Source organism: Hylaeus volcanicus, chromosome 4 (genome assembly GCF_026283585.1).
Source record: "Hylaeus volcanicus isolate JK05 chromosome 4, UHH_iyHylVolc1.0_haploid, whole genome shotgun sequence".
Lineage (NCBI taxonomy): Eukaryota > Metazoa > Arthropoda > Insecta > Hymenoptera > Colletidae > Hylaeus > Hylaeus volcanicus.
In genome coordinates, this window is record NC_071979.1 from 30,358,631 (window position 1) to 30,370,948 (window position 12,318).

The 12,318-nt window shown below is 44.9% G+C and overlaps 1 protein-coding gene across 1 annotated transcript in view; it reads left to right on the forward strand.

Moving 5' to 3' along the window:
- The first annotated feature begins 1,073 nt into the window (after positions 1-1,073).
- The window catches only part of LOC128875918 (complexin), a 132,124-nt gene continuing 120,879 nt past the window's right edge, over positions 1,074-12,318 (forward strand). The window contains exon 1 of the mRNA XM_054121942.1: positions 1,074-1,405. The gene's annotated coding sequence lies outside the window, so the exon portion shown is untranslated. The remainder of the gene's footprint in view (positions 1,406-12,318) is intronic.

Below are 12,318 nucleotides of genomic sequence, written 5' to 3' on the forward strand. Positions count from 1 at the left end.
AACCATGCGAAGCATGCTTCGTATCAGGTATCGCGCCAGATGAGCGAAACAATGACGACCAACTCAACTCTTTTATCGATTCATAAAATACACAAGTATATATAGCCGCGTATTCGAATGAGTTATAACGGAGACGACGAGCACTGTATTTACGTCCAACATTTTATGAGAGACGCTTTAGGGGTAAAGCGTTTACGATGGCGGCGAAATTTCTCATCTTATCCAAGGCAGAACGGGATGTAACGTACCGCCGAAATTCTCATCATCTTTCGACGACCCATATTCCCTTTTTTGCAAGTTCGTACGAGCAAAGTTCCGTCGGTGCATCTAATAGGGAGCTCCGTCGATAGTTTCGAGGTTAGCGCACCTGCACGATGCTAGATGATTATCTAGGAGGAACCCGAAGGTTGTAAGGCTAAAAAGACGTCGCTTGCTTTCAAACGTAAGATAATTTGTCGCAGCAAATGATTTGAAAAGAAAGTTTCCGCAAGAACGATAGACAAATCGCCTATAACTCGGTAACAAGGTCGGATCGGATTCCTTAAATGACCTTTACGCGTCGATGCAGCTTTGGCGTTGGGTCAACTAACGAACAAACATTTTTTTATAGTCGCAAAAGTATAGAGACTAGATAGTTGAAGTGTAACTATACAAAACACAGAAATAGGTGAATATAGAGGGCTATTTGTGTATGAAGCAAGAGAGAAAAAGAAAGAGTCATGGAAACAGTTGGACGCAAGGGTGAGTGGGAGAGGGGGAGAAAAAGATATAGGAACATAGACAACATAGAGATAGGAACGTGTGGGATGCATACGCCCCGCCCTCTTCCCAACTCGACTCGTCGCTCACCCTCTCCCTTTTCCTCTCAAAGGACGAAGGGTAGGGTTCCGTTGGCCGTGCACCCTCTTCGACCCTCTGTCGGTGTGCCACCCTTCTCCCCGATCTCCGCGTGCGCTCGCTGGTGAGGTTGCCCCATACCATTTTCAATGGATCGATGGTGATTCGATAACCCTCCGTCGAGTGGCGCCACTGTCGTCGGCGCGACACAGCCGCTCAGTTGGAACTTGGGTTCACTCAGTCCACGACCGTTTGCCACGAGACTTCGATCTCATCGGTCTCTCCCTGTCTTTCGCTATCTCTCTACCCTTCTTTTCCCGTTTGGAGGACGGAAAGCAGCTACCACCTCCACCACCACCACCACCACCGACGCCGCCGCCGCCGCCGCCGCCACCGTCGTCGCCGCCACCGACGACCGGGGAGACGCACGTAGTCGAAACGTGAGACTCGTACGGACATCGTCGTCGTTCTCGCCGGTAGTCCTCGTCGTAGACTGTTTTTCGAGCCAGGCCTTCTTCGGTTGTACTTTGTACTCTTCGAACGTATCAGGAGTCACCTGAAATTCGAGGTAAGCGAGCGTAATAATTGGAATTATTCGATATTACTTATAAAATACGTTTCAAAACACTGACTCTCAAACTCATCCTAGAACGTTTAGTGTATATATATACATATCTATATAGATACATATGTATATGTCTATATACATATCTATCTCGTGCGTTGTATTCTCCCACAACAACAGAGCAAAGTAAAGCACGAAAGTTACATTTTCTTCACATATGTTGGTCGATTATCTTGCTACGCGTTTATTAAATACGACTCGGTGAGCAAAGAAACACGCGAGCTTGCTTGTAATATTTCGAACGCGTTGAAATCGCGAGAGAGCGACACGCGCCTACGTTCATGGGGTGCACCGCGCGTACTCTGTCGTTCTTCGTCGATCCCGTCGCGGCAGCGTATTTTCCTACTCTCTCTTTTTCGTGGCTGCACGTCGCGAGCGGTACGTATGCCGCGGCTCGATAAAACGCAAGGGTTAGGCCGCTGCAGGTCTCCCTCATCGATCTCGAACGCGGCTTGCTTTTCCTGTCCGCCAATTTCTGTACGGTCTCGAGACTTTAGCGGCCGAGCTTTCGATGCCTGTCGTCAAAGTCTCCTCGTACCAAACCATTTCTCCGCGAACACTATGTATATCCGCTACTCCATTCTTCCGATTAACCTTCGCAACCATGTATCTTTCTTATCTTTGTCTATTCGTTAGATTCTAATAACCCAACTTGACGGATACGCAACTAAGTTTAAACTTGTGTTAGCGGTCACAATATTTTTCATGGGAAATTTTACAATTTTTCTACCGACTTGGTTGTTTTAACATAACGAATCTTCGAATGTTGTTAAATTCATCGTTTATCGTAAACAACTCCGACTTTTAGCATGTAACGTACAAGAATCGAAAATGGAAATATTATGTGACGATATTTGATCTTCGAAGAAACATCATATTTCATCCAACAATTTGACGAAAACTTTTCTTTAAGTAACTTATGGAACGTAACTATTTGTAGGTGTACAATTTTCTTTTCTCGAATAGAATGTTATTGAAATTATATTTATATTACTATTCGTCATCGTTCTCGGTAAAATTGGTTCCATTCCGAGGGAAATATACATACATTGGGAGTTTTTAAATTGAGTGGCAGGTAAAAGGGAACCGTATCTACGTTGTACGCGCTTTGATGGGACATCGAAGGTGTATCGAGGTTGGTGACGCGGCATCGTTCGTTTTTCGAGGATAATCCATTTACATCGATGCCTAGTTTAAAATTTGCCCCATTATTATTATTTACGTTTTCTTTGGTAACGCGGAATGATTTTGTTTACCGATGTAGGTGTTCGACGAGACATGCGTGTCAGTGAATGCGCGAATGGATACCGAGGGCGAGGGTTCGCTTTGTAGGTTAGGAAGGTTGAAGAAAGACGGACGAAAGTCAGCTAACTTGCCATCCTTTTTTCTCCTCCTTTCTGACAAACTTGTCTGTCTTTATGATAATCCATCATTTTCTCACTCCATCGCGCGCAAAAATAAACTACAACATCATTTAATTAATTATTCAAAAACTCATCCCGTATCTACGTTCTCGTAGTATATTAAGCAGACGTCCGTTGATCGCGTATCGCCACGAATTTTCCTTGAAAATGTACCCTAACGCGACGGTGTCTCGCGTAAAGAACGTGCCGGTACGATACTCGAACCTTGAAATTTTGCGCGGGAATAATTCGTAAATCGAGTTGCTCGACACTCGGCTGCTTCGAGTCGGTTACGATAAGTATTTCGACCGCAAACAAATCGTTGGAACGAAACTAACTCTGATTCTTAAATTTTACGTGGTCTCGTGGTTGTAGGTGCAACCCCAACATCGTTGATTATGCTTTTTGGTTGCATTTAATGCACCGAAATAACGTGTCCCAACCTTCGAGTTTGGTTTAAGGCTTCATCGATCGGTTCGTCTTTCTTTGACGCGTCGCGTCGTTGACACGACCATTTGCCAATTCTGTGTCTGCTTATCCAGCCCCTTGTTGCTCTTGGACCGTTCAGCTTGATAAACGTGCATTGCACGGTTCCGTAATTAATGGCAAAGGTGATTCGTCGCTGTCCGATTATGCGAATAGGCTTAACCTTGCTACGATGAATCACGAACGTCTGTCGCGCGGTGTGCTCGTTACCCTCTCGCGATCGTTAAATGTGTTTTGTGTCATCGATAGCTTGCTTGCCGTTCGGCACGACCACGGAATCGTGAATCACGGCAAGTTGTCGTGACTCTTATCTCTCTGGACGAAATATTCGAAATATGAATGAAAAAATGTTTCCAAATTGGTTCAGTCGTAAAAACTCGTTTGTATCGTTTTGTAGCTACGTTGATTTTCAAGCGAAGAAACAGAATTTGGGAACACACCGCTCTATAAGATTCTCTCTGCTCGCGTTCGATGTCCTCGTTTCGCATTCCTGTGGCACGTAGTATCGAAATTGAGACGTCTTTCCCGGGGAAAAGCTCGCCATTCTGTCCAACCGTATTACCATTTTTCGGCAATAGAAACGAATCGATATCACGTCGGTTGCTCTACGCCGGCCGCGCCGTAACTCAGGCTCGAATCGAACCCGTTCATTTCTACGTATAAATCGTGTGTAAACGGAGTTTCTTCCTCTATCCTCCGTATCGTTGGAAGATTATCCTAGCGACGGTAATTTACGGTTGCATCGCGGAGATGCTGATTTTAGATATCTCTGGCTGTTTTCGGGGAGTGCTTCGGAAGTCGCAGAAACGTCTGGGCTAAATCCTAACTGTGATCGGAAATAGATGTCGCGGTTGGCTGGTTCGATAAGCTTCTATGTTCGTCGTTTATTCACCGTTCGTAGTAGGAAAGTGAGATTAACGTCGAGCATGGAGTAGTTACAGTTACAGTTACAGTCCGCGGAGTCAAAAATGATTGGCGTCGTTGAGTTCGAGGACGTTCGTACAGATCCGTAACGATTCCTTTAACGTGGTATACGATGACCCAGTTGACGCCAAGTGGAGTGCCTTTAAAACTCGGCCGAATATTGCTCGAAATAGAAGACCTCGATGGGGAATCAGTGTCATACTTACTATAACGGGCAGTTAAATCGAATTGGTTTATCTACGGGACGATCCTTTAAGCGGCGACCTTTTAACCCGGTCAGCGAAGGTTGTACGTTGAAAGGTATCGCTGAGCGAGTATTTTTTATTCACACAAACATCGTCTACCGCGGATTGCTTAATCCGAATACGAGCAATCCCACTGTTTGTCGAGAAAATATTATTGTAGAAAATCGAGTTCAAGTAGTAGAACTCGAACTATTAACCGCCTCTCGAAACCCGAATACTTTGATAACGTTAACGGAGGAAAATGGTTAAACGGTACAAATGCTTTCTCATCTGGTAAAGAGAAATTGTCCTAATCACGCTACGGGGAACACAGAGGGGGCAGCGACGGCGCGTGACAAAATAAATTACGGGCCATCAATTCGAAGCGGAATTATACCGTTTATCCAGGGAAACGACTTGCCAAAAGTGAGACCTCGAACTTTGAGAACGGCAGTTTTCCAGTAGAAGGAGCATTGGCCTCGTTACCGTCCCGCAATTTCAGCAGTGATATTTTTACCTTAAAAGGAAAGAGAGGAAAGGGTGAGAAGGGAAGGGGAGGAGTGAAGAGGAGAAGAGAGGATAGGTTGCTTTCGGGTTCGCAGAGGGTGAGGCACGATCCTGTGACTGAAAGAATGTGCTCTCCTTTGAGGGACACTGCGCGAAGGAGGCTTAAGGAGAAGTCGGACAATTCTCTTCTTAACGAATTCAGAAGCGCGCATACCTAATGGCGAAACGCTTTCGCGGAAACTAATTTCGAGCAGTCGGAACTTACGGGTCCGTGAGTTGGCGAGTAATTTTCGAAAGACTTCGTATAGGACGTTCCAGGATGCGCTACGTATACTATAGTTTAGCCGGCGTGGGGTTTAGGCGAAGCATGGGTAGGTCGTGAAACATCGGGCTGGACGGTAGACGAAAGAGAGAGCGTGCTAGCCAGAGGAATAGACGAAAACTGGAAACGTATTATATGTTAGAGAGTACTCGTAACTTGGCTCGGTATCGATCGGTCGCAGTAACGGTGCAACGGCGAACGACGATTCGCTTTGGTCGCTCTCTCGTTCTTTCATTAGTTTTCCTATTTTATCTATTCCCCGATTTCCGCGTATTTTCCTGCACCCGGTCGGCCCTTTGATCGCGCGTTCAGAAAAATTCGAATTAAAACGCTGCGAGGTCGGAGCTCGACACGGTTAATTAAGCTGCTTCGATTACGATCGAGTGTGCCCTCGGGGTTGATTGTTATTCCGAGTCCTGTTTTTCTGTTAATCGGTTTTTTCAGCCGGAAACACAAATTAATCGGAACGTTGTTCAATTACCGATCTCTCGAGCGAATTTCTTAGCTCTGCAAAGATTCGAAAACACAGAGATACGTGTTTGCTTCTACGCTTTCGACGACTGGACCGCTCGTCACTCGACCCTCTTTCTGCTCTTTGCTTTATCGAGACTTTGTTACTGTCGCGATCAGGACCTCGATAAAGACATTCGGTCAAAATAATGGGAGAAAAGGAGGTTGATCGTTTAACCGAACCACAGCTTCTCGTTAACTCGTCCATTGTGACCAAGTGCAGCGGTGCTGTGAAATGTCGGGGGATGACCGGCAAGTTTCAGAATCCGAACGACCTTTTAGGAGATCCATAGGACGGAAACGGAAAAAGTAGAGAAGAAAAGAAACGAGTTGTACGGCAGCCGAAGACAGGCGACGACGACCAACCCGAAGCCAAGCAATTGCGAGAGAAAAGTTTCGTGTTCCGTGATTCTATGCCCGATGAGAATTAGTCTTACACCACTCCTGACTCGTCCTTGTTGCGAGTTCCTTAGAGTTCTCATCTTGACGTCTCTTATTGTTTTCGCGACTTTTCGTTCCTAAGTTCGCGTATACGTACTTAATCGGTTATTCTCGTTTATGGAATAAACGAGCAAGTAAAAAAGTAACCGATACATTTTTATCGAACATTTCTACAGTCGATGCGAATCGATCGCGGTATCGATTCGATTCTGATCGATTTTCAAACGCGAAACACGCCACGTGCTCCTTTCGTGTTCGTTTCGCGTTCTTGTTTTCGTCGAGTCCCTCGCGTATCGTGCACCCCTCTGTCGTTCTTTCTCTTTAACTCGCCTTTCTATCCACGTTCGCATTTAAAATGGCAACGAGGGCGTTGAGTAAAAGGCGTTCGAGCGTCCTAATTTCCTTTCTCTCTTTTCGTTGATAGTTTTGTACTCGACACTGGCGAACATGTCCGGTTACGTGTCTCGTCGCTTCGGATAATTTCGTCGCGACGCCGGCCGTCGCTTCGACGCGTTTGCACACGCGACGAGTCGTTTTCGAGCCAAGCCCCTTGATTATCGACCACTGGCCACAGCTTATCGCCGATTATCAGTTTGGAATATAGCCACGTTTATCCATTGTCGATCGTTGTACAGGTATCTCGGCTATCGGTTCGCGTACGTCGTACTTTGCTCGATTACGCTTATACGTATTCCGATAACGCGATCGATTCTCTTTGAAAGATTAAATTTATCGTTGGTACGGTCGCAACGCTAAGATCGCTTCAAAGATCCACCTACTCGCTGGGATTTCACGGAACGGGAAAATAGAAAAACAGAGAGACGTATAAGAAAGGAAAGAACGCCTGTCTTCGCGAACGACATTGAACTTCGCCGATTGCAATTTCTATGTTCTGGCAGTTTACCTGCTATGTACGATATTTGGATGGGTATCAGGATTGGAAATAAAAAAGAAAACATAGATTGGGTCGCTTGAAAGAGGTACTTACTCGACGATCGATCCATCCATATTTACTTGTTTGCTTTTAATGTTACAAAGGAGCAAAGGTCGTACGCTGTCCATGAGCCTATTAATCTTTCGAAATTGGGTCATCGTTGTTATTCGATATTAAACGATGCGCGGCTAATCTTTTTACTCGGTAAACGAAAGATGTTATTTCAATGACAGATTCGGGAAAAGTTGTAAAAAAAGTTCGGGCAGGATTTCGTGATGTATCTTTGAGTATTTTCATAGGTCTCTATGTGAAAAGTTGGTGGTAGCCGATACAGTTTTCGAAATAACGCGAATGAAAAGCTGCAAATGCTTTGGTAATGTTCTCGCGGTGTCTTGCACACCACCGAGATACCGCCGCGAGTCCATCGGTGGCGGGCGCAAGGACGCCATTTGTCAAGTAAAGCCGTGACCTTTCGCGGTCGCGTTCTCCCACCACCCTGTTTTGCTTTCTCGTTCGATCGCTTTTGCCAGTCGATTTGTTCCAACGGCGTTGCATTTAGCCAAGTTTTCGGATCGATCGAATCTCGTGGAACGATGATATTCGTTAATCTAATTTCAAATAGAAAGCGAAACGAAACCACAGCTGATTGCGAGGTTCCTCCAAAACGACGGGAAAATGAATCCGATCCAACGTGACTTAGGTCAACTTGTGACTTTTCGTCTGATTTCGAGCAGCCGATATGGTACATGGATACAATACAGGGATGTCGTCTAAGCGAAGAGACATACTTTTCACTCGTATAATCAGTCAAACTGACGTGTATAACTCCGGTGATCTATATTATCCTTAGCGGTTGACTCCGATCTGAGTCGATCGGTACGATAATAAAATACAGGGAACAACGTTACGTTCGGATGGCCGTAGCTTCGGTTAATCGATGCACGGATAATTGAGGTTTCGCTGTTACTCGTAACGGCAGCTGTGGATGTAATAGTTTTATTGGAAGCGTCGCGTCCTCGGAATGTTGTTTAGCGAGCATATTTCGGAAACAACGCGTTGGGTGCATGAATTCTGATTTACTCTCGTCTGCCCGCACCGTTTCAATAACGGAAACAGCCAGCAAAATATTTCGGTTGACCTAGATTGCGGTGATGTTGGTGGCACGTTATTAACAGCGCGCGCTCGTTATAATTGATAACCTTCGAAAGCCGAGGTAAATTATTTTTCTTGAATCTTTTACCGACCTGAAAAACGAGGTAGCTTGCAAATCACTGAAATACCAAAAGTCGAGAAAAATCCTTCGTAAATGTTAAATACACAACATTTTACGAATTACCAACGAATCTAATAATTATATAGTTTCGGTAATATGGCTAGGAAAGCTGCTAGCTGGCTTGAAACAAGTTATCGGCAACGTAACGCTACATTTTTGACACCTGACCTACATTATTAAAGCAAGGATTAGCATCGTCCGCGATTCAAAATCCTATTACACGGTAATTTACGTTTTATCCGGGAGGAGAAGGATGGAAGAAAAAAAAATTTAATGCCATGCGCGGCAGCAATTTGACTTCGTAATTCCTGCGGCCGGAAGCTGCAACACCCACCGGTAGACGATCGCACATTTCGGTAATAAGTCGACGAGAGGGTGATTCTTTTTCTTTTTCTTTTCCTTTTTCTTTTTCTTTTCCTTTTTCTTTTCCTTTTCCTTTTCCTTTTCCTTTTTCTTTTCCTTTTCCTTTTCCTTTTTCTTTTTCTTTTTTTTCTTTTTCTTTTCCTTTTTCTTTTCCTTTTCCTTTTCCTTTTCCTTTTCCTTTTCCTTTTCCTTTTTCTTTTTCTTTTTCTTTTTCTTTTTCTTTTTCCCTGAAAACCCCCCTCCGCGCATGCTGATTTTCCTGTGAAACAGAGAACTGCAATTTTACACTAGCGCTTCACCGTCATGGTAACGTAATTAAATTACCCGTCCTTTCTATATCCATTATGGCGACATAATGAGAGTAACAAAATTATACTACATTACGAACTTTAATATAATATATTGCACACGAGCCATTTAATGCATTAACGTATTGATACGTTGCGTTTCATTCAATTATGTGGCTATTATTCCCCGATATTCTAACGGGTCCCGCATTGTCAAAATAGGAAGTCGTGGATAAATTCGTCTAGATTGGAGATGCCTTTGAATATAACGTTGCAGAGTGGTAAGAGGCTGATAAGCCTTCTGGTTAGATTCCGCGGATGTCTATATCGTCGATTGGATATATTTTAAATTCGAGTCTAAGAAAGAGAAAGGAACCTTATTTGAATAAAAGTTTGTATAAATTTTGGAAACGCATGCTAAGCGAGAATATTCGTTTGCCGTTTTCTTCCTCACCCTAGCTATTCCTGACCGATATATTACACGGACGCTGAGCCATTTTAAAAGTTTCCTTGCCGCGACACGAATAAATCATGGTCTCGTAACTCGTACGAGTAACGGTGCGTGATGTACGGGTAGTAGATCCGTCCGAGACATCTTTGTGGTTGCAAATGGCGATATTTTTCACGGTTTTTTTCCGCTCTCTCTCTGCTCGTTGCCGTCGCGTCGTTGATACTAGATCCGACCATACGTATTCAAGTTGAACGTCATTTTTCTTAAGCCGAAGTATACCAGCTACGTTTAGTTTCAGCGGGTGACGTTTATTCCGCGATAAATTATCATGTCGTGGCAGTCAGCAGCGTACGTTGAGCAGGTGACAAAGTCTCGCAGCAGGCTTTCGAACTTTTCGACACGGCTTCCATTCAATTCCGATTTTCTCGCAACGATCGTCCATCGTGTAACATGTTTTTCGTTGCATGCCGGTAAAGCGATCGTTCCTTCGTATCGATTGTACGTCAACTTAACGTAAACACGAAAACGAAGTTATGTTTCGTTGTAGGAAATATTGGTGGGCGTCGTCTGTGCAGATGCGACGGTAGCATATGCAGCCGGCTGAGTTTCGGAGTAGAGACTCGTTCTCGGGACTGCAAATTACCAGTTGGATTAATCTGCCAAGTGCCTAGCTGCACACACTTGAGATGCATATTGTCGGTGCATATAGATAGCTAGGAATATGTAGGACGGATTGTCTTCTCGCACAATGCATCTGCGCGACGCGACGCGCCGCGTCGCGCTGTCTGATTAAATCCTTGCCCATTTTCCTCGGTGGGACGCTACGCGAGGGTATCTACCAGACCGCTGTTTCGTTGCGATCGTACTATACTCGTATATAGCGGAGGGAGAATCGCAAAAATCGGAAGCTACGCAAATCAAATGAAATCTACTCGATAAATCGCGAATGACGAACTTGGTAGTTTGGATCTTTGTAATTTTCGCTATTCGTGTATATGGGTAGGTAAGTTGAGTTTCAGCGATGTTTCTTCCATGTATCCTGGAGGAAAATTTACGTTCGCAAATCACGCGCTACCGTAAGGACGCGAGAACGGCCGCAAGAAATACGGACGACCAGCTTCTCCTCCCTGACGGGATTAAATTGTACCGTTAGCAGGGGATACAGAGACATTACAGTATTTCACGAGTATAGGTTACCGAGTAAATCTAGACGTCAAGATTCGTTGGTAGTAAAGCACTGGCTGCGGTGCCTTATTCCGCTGTGTCTGACTCGGCACAAAATGCACCCTACCGTGGACCCCTGAGCTAGGTTGTCGTTGCATAATGTACCCAAACTTGTGGCCAGCCTTTGCGAAGCTTTCGGGCGTAAAACTTGCCGCCCTCTCAAACACTCATTCTCTCACCCTTTACCTTTACTTCTTTCCTCCTCTCTGTATTTGGCCTTTCCTTTTCGCAGATCGGTATATCCTCTCTTTCAGATCGTTATCGTTGATCCTTGTTTGTTCCTCTGCCCTCTACGTATCGTCCCTTTCCAACCCTTTACGAGAGACTGTCTTTATCTAGCCCGTTGCGATGTCTCTTGTCCTTTCTCTTTTGGACTGGCGCGCGCACACCCACGTTTTCCGGATGCTCTGCCTCCGTCTTTGCCAGTCGCCCTTTTCACCTTTGTCTCTCAGGGGTACCTTGGCCGGCCGTAACGTGTCGGCTCCTCGTATCAAAATATGGCATCGAACGACGCGATATCTTCTCTCCGTTTTCCCTGTCCTAGGACTACAGCTCTATCTACGAGCCATCGATGCTCGTAGTAGTACAAAGTATGTATGCACAGTTTCGATGGAGATGCAAGATTCGGGATTGAATTTTACGGTTTCACGACGCCCTGGTTTCTTGCTCGGTCGGAGGCATCTCGCCTAGGTAGCGAGTCTCGTTTAGTTTGGTGCGTTACGTTGCTCGTAAACCCGCAACATTTTGGGTTTTCTTTATATCCAATTTATTCGTCCTTCTTTTAAAATACAAATCGTTGATAGCGAAAGCATCGTCGTTTTCTCTGTCGGATTTCACGTTTTTAAACAAGAGCTGCCATCATTTTCCGTTATTATAGAAAGAAAGATGAGAAACCGAGGCAATTATTTTGCGTCAAGTGGCCGCGCGGCCAGAGACCCGGTTTCTTTCTCTTATCCTTCGATTAAGAAGCTCCCTCGGGGAGTTTGAACGAAAGCGGACCGAGAGTCTATATTGTTCTTATTTCCAACTAATAAACTCTGTTCCTGATGAGCTCATCAACCATCGAATATTATTACCGGACGAATCTTATTTTTTGCCAGTATCATCCATGAAACTTGCCTCGATCATTATAGATTATCGTGGAGTAAACACCGTTTTCCCGTCTCTCTCGTTCGCGTTCGCGTTAAAGCTTTATCGGTGATTCGCGCGGTAACCGTTTTGATTTTCTTTCGACCGATTGGGTAAAATTATTCGAGTACGGCAGAGACACCGGAGGGCGAACGTGTCGAAAAACGGATCACGTATCGTCGTAATCGATCACGCACGATCGAACCAAGTTCGCATAAAATCAAAGCTCCGAAGGAGACGACGCCAAGGCCCCGAATTTCGTTACACAATTTATGGAACGGAAAGATGTTACCGAGAGAATCAAGAGTAATGGAAATTTGCTCGATTCGCGCGTATCGAGTCGTTCGCAGTTGGATTTTTGCTTGGACCAATCTTGGAT